Source organism: Gossypium raimondii, chromosome 10 (genome assembly GCF_025698545.1).
Source record: "Gossypium raimondii isolate GPD5lz chromosome 10, ASM2569854v1, whole genome shotgun sequence".
Lineage (NCBI taxonomy): Eukaryota > Viridiplantae > Streptophyta > Magnoliopsida > Malvales > Malvaceae > Gossypium > Gossypium raimondii.
In genome coordinates, this window is record NC_068574.1 from 47,387,248 (window position 1) to 47,392,583 (window position 5,336).

Below are 5,336 nucleotides of genomic sequence, written 5' to 3' on the forward strand. Positions count from 1 at the left end.
AGCATCAGCTAGCTCCTCTTGAACTTTGACGATGTTAGGCTCTATTGTCTTTTCGCTCCTCAGTGTTAATGCTTTACAATGCTCTTTCCTTGGATTCCTCAGATTCTCTGTATCACTAGGTAAAGCACCTTGTAGATGGTTCCTAAGTTCAGTAGCAAGTTGACCTACTTGATTCTCCAAATTCCTTAGAGTGGCGTCATTTTTTACCATATATGCCTTCAATAGGTTCTCTAAGCTATTGGAAGGTTCAAATTGAGTTTGTTTCTGAACTTGTTGATGGAAAAAAGGTGGTTGGGTCAGTCTGGGTTGTGCATAGGTGTTACTGGTTCCAGCCCCTTAGTTACTCCAAGAAAAATTTGGGTGGGTTAGCCACAATTGGTTATAGAAATTGGATTGCAATCCTTACCTTCCTTGATTTTGGTTCTGGTTACCTACGTAACACACGGATTCTGGGTTTGATAAACATTCTTGGAATAGATGTCCTTTCCCAAAATAGACACAGGCTATATTTTTAAATTGGTTTGATGGCTGAGCTGCAAAACTATTAAACCCATTAGTGGTAAAATTTTTAAGCATTGAGGATATTGAGGATACTTGAGATGTAAGTGAAGTGAGTGTGTCCACTTCATGTACTCCAGCGACTCATCTTCCTGACGTTCTCGATTGGTTGGCCAATTGTTGCTGGTAATCCTCTCGATCATTTCATAAGCCTCGTTATAAGAATTAGAAAGGATAGCACCGTTAGCAAAAGCGTCCACTACCATCATCGTGTGGGCATTGAGACCATTATAGAACGTTTCAAGTTGGATGCAATGAGGGATTCCATGATGGGGGCATTTCTGTATTAATTCTTTGTACCTTTCCCATGCCTTATACAAGAACTCATCGTCCATTTGTCAGAAAGCAGTGGTCTCGTTCCTCAACTTAGTATTCTTGCTAAGCCGGAAATACTTCATGAAGAATCTTTTTGCTAACTCTTACCATGTGGAAATTGAATTTGGTGGCAATGAGTTCAACCAGGCTCGAGCTCTGTCCCTTAGCGAATATGGGAACAACTTTAATCATAGTGCATCTTCGGGTACTCCAACTAACTTGAAAGAATCACTCACCTCCATAAACAGTCTTAAGTGAATATGAGGATCTTTGGTAAGCATTCTACTGAATTGGCCCACCATCTGAAGCATCTGGAACATGAGTGGCTTCAACTCGAATTGTTGTGCCTGGATTTTAGGTCTCCTAATACCCAGATTAAGACCATGAAACACTGGCACGGCATACTGTCTTAGAGCTCTATCCCTATCATCAGCATAAAGGATAGGATTTTAAGCAGTGTTTGCTCCGTTTCCTTGATTTGGATTTTCAAAGTTCATCTCTTCAGTCCTTCTCTGACTTGCTTGTCTTCTTCACTATCAAAAAGTTCTTTCAATCTCAAGGTCTACAGGGAGTAAATCGATGATTCGATCTACATTCATAAACACAGAAAAATTAATTAAGTTAAAATTGAACAGAAAAGTAAATAAACCAAAATACAAAATTCACAAATAATGACTTTTTAAAACAGTCCCTGACAACGGCGCCAAAAACTTGGAACGACAGAAATGTGCAAGTGTACACAATCGCAACAAGTAATAAAGTGACAAGTAAATGTCAAGTTATCATTCCCACAGGGACTGTGAAAAGAGTTACTTATGAATGCAATTTTAAAAACACTTTGGTGAAGAAAATATTTTGATTTGAGGAGGTGATCTTAAAAACTAGGATTTTAACTAAGTAAAATAAATAAAAATAAAATAAAAGTTCCACTGCACGATTTCAAAAGATGATTTTAATCAAGATGACATAATGGTGCTAGATTAATTACATTTCTTAACTTAGAATTATTAAACTCATGTTTATGTTGTTACGAATAAATTCATGGCAACTTGGTAATTTGCTAACTTATGAACATACTTACTTACTAAAATCCATTTACCTCTTGACTATATCTCTATATCAATTCAACCGATTAAACAAATTTTAATAAGCAAATGTGTTAATGTACATACATACTTATGAAATTTAAATAATATATTGTACATATCTCTATGCCAATTCAAACAATTAATTCAATCTCATAAGCACATAAAAAATTACGTGAGGTAACAATGTATTTCTACCTTGAAACAGTTTAATCACAATAATCTTGCAAGTTATGCAAGGCTAATGTATCGTTAAATATAGTTGCTAATTTAACCCTCAGCAACCTTAGATGATTAAACATGCACTGGTTAAGTATCGTGTCAATTAATTACAATTTCAATCCGTTTAATTAATTAATTCATTAGTTACCTTACAATTGTAATGCAAGAATAACTTAGTCATGATTTTACTTAATCAAACATCTTACCGAGGCTTCTAACAACACAAATACAATTTTAATAACTCAAGTAGACGAAATGCAATCAACCTAACATGAATTAAATTTAAGGCATATTAATTAAATTCAACATATCAACATCACAAATATTCATAGGCATGTTCATAACAACAACAATAAAATTAAAAAGGTAAAGAATAAGAATCTAATCCAGTATATCTCCGAGGCTTGACTAGTTTGCTCCACTCCTCCTTCTCCGCTTGTTCTTGTTGAACCGAGGCTTCCACGAGCACTTGAATGTTGCTCCAAATGGTGGTTGAAGGACTCTCTTTCAAGAGGTGAGATCAACAAGGGAATGGGGAAGAAAATGAAGAACAATGAAGAGAGAAAAGTGAAAGACAAGTGAAGAATGAATGGTTTTGAGAAATGTTTGAAGTGAGCAGCCAAAATGGTATTTATAGGTTGGGAAGACTGCTAAAAATAGCAAAAATCAGCAGTCATAGAGTCCCCCCATGGTCTGCCACACATGTGGCAAGTTCTCACTTTCCACACACAGAGATTCAAATACAAGACCACCCTTTACCACTAAACTAACATGCTCATTCTGTCATAACTTGCATGGAAATAAAAGACTAATGATACGAATTGAGCTACAAATTAACAAAATTTCAAGGAAAAGACTCGAACTCAAAACTTCATGCACACAACCATAACACTTAACCACTAAATCAAATTAAATTATTTCCCGTAATTTAACATTTTATACTATAGAAATTTCGGGGCTTTACAATTATTGTATTGGGATAACATATGCTAATCCAAGTGTAGTGAGGTAAAATATGGTATTGGTTGAATTTACACAGTTGATGTCACATGATAGCAGTTATTAATCCATTTACTGTAATGTGGAAACAATCGTTAATCCAATTTGATCATAATAATTATAATATTTTAAACTAAATTTCTATAAACTAAATGTTATTCATATTTATAATTATAGAATTTAAAATAAGTATATTTTACTTTATTCTTGCGCCTCCGTAGTCTCTTTATTGGTAAGCCTAGTATCAATGTTGATGAATCTTTCAAGTTTACTTCTCTTTTAAAAGAAATTTTGATATTAGCACCTCTCGTAATTTTAAATATGCATCAGTCTCAAGTTAAAAGTTTTAAGTAAAATAATTCTTTTTATAAATAAATATGTTATTTTTATAATATATAGTATCAACATGTAAATAAGTTATATTCATTTTTTGTCATAATTATTTTTAAAATAAGTACATTATAATACTTTTGGTATTGTATAACATGTAACTTTTTTAAATATAATTTTTGATATTTATATTATAACTTAGAAAATTTTTGCCATGACAATCTCAAACACCCATACGTATTCATGTTTATAATATATTTTTTATAACTGAAATTTCTATAAAAATAATAATTTCTTAAAGTTAAATCATGTATAAGTGTTTGGAAAGTCATAGTGTCACATCCCAAAACTGGGTTAGTAGAAATTGGGTCGGTAAGCTAAGGGTGGTCACGTTTTGTTTTTGGGATAAACATTGTGAAATTATGATAAGTAATTTGATTTGGTGTAGTGGTTAATTGTTTTGATTGTGTGTTCGAGGTCCTGTGTTCAAATCCCTTCCCTTAGGTTTTATATATTTTATCCCTATATATGGCTAGTCACATTTAGCTTATCTTTAATTTTTGTTAGATTGTTAGTAAAAATGAAACCGCTGGTTCAATGGTAAGACTTTAGCTTATCTCATTGTCTGATGTTTAAATCTGTGGTGTGCAAAAAAGGAGTTATTTTTGCTTCTCCTTACTGTGCTATCCAAGCTGTCAGAATTTCAATTAAAGTCAAACTTAGAGAAAATCTGATAGGATAGTTGTTAGTGGGATATGGGTAGTTTTACTTTTTGAAAAAACTTTCCCAAAATCTCTACCCTCATAATACCTTATACCCAGCCTGGTCGTCAAGCCCGAATATCAGGATATCACACCACCATCTCATGTTATACTCATAATAAATTGTCACATTATTAAGAAATCACCTTATTTATCAGTGATCTTTTAAATTTTTAGTCAAACATATATCAATCATCATTAGAACATGCCAAGCATACTTTAAATACACTTATAATAATATTTAAACATGCATTAGGACCACTTTGTAAAATTTCCAAGACAATCACATATGTATCAATACTAGAACATGGGTATCGATATTTTCTTTGCAAGGTATCGATACCATATGGAAAATCGGTACCAAATCATCATTCTATTTCTCGTCTAAAATCAAAACACAAGAAAATATCAGTACAATTAAAAAAGCATCGATAAAATTACTATAACACCCCAAACTCGGCCTAGACGTTAGGCCCGAATCTAGCGTATCACATTGAAGTGTTTTTCGAAAACCATGCTTTCATTGGAACCCTTCTTGAAATTTCAAACTTATTGCCAGTTAAAACTTGTACAAAACCTCAGTTCGCGTTTGTTTATTTTCAATCGAGGTTAATTATAGAAAAGTTGTTACCTTCAAAACCTTAATGTTGCGGAAGCTTGATTTAAAACAAATGATTTACGAAAATGTGATATTTTAAAATTTGAGTTGCGGAAACGTAGTGTTAGAAAACAGTTATTGTTTTGGAAAATCGTGTTCTACTTCTAGCAGATATAAATCACATCAAAACCTAAATTTAAAATTCAGAAATTATAGAGCCCTTATTACAACCCGAATCAAAATCAAATTGCTTAAGTAAACAAAACATGTGTAGTTGTGTGGCCTTCTCCGAGTCCCTCACAGCTCCGAACCGTCTAACGCTAGGTATTACCTGAAAGGTTAAAAAATGGGGTGAGTTTACAAAAACTCAGTGTGTAATCCCCTTATTAATGAAACAGAATCAGTCTAGGCCTGAGCCATTTAACAGTAACAGTACAGTGTGGCCTTAGCCCAATACAGTAACGGTGG

At 33.2% G+C, this 5,336-nt stretch overlaps 1 non-coding gene across 1 annotated transcript; it reads left to right on the plus strand.

The window, feature by feature from the left end:
* Positions 1–819: 819 nt before the first annotated feature.
* Positions 820–926, plus strand: LOC128034233 (small nucleolar RNA R71). Its single transcript, XR_008190363.1, has one exon. It is a non-coding gene; the product is annotated as a small nucleolar RNA R71 (small nucleolar RNA).
* Positions 927–5,336: the final 4,410 nt, after the last annotated feature.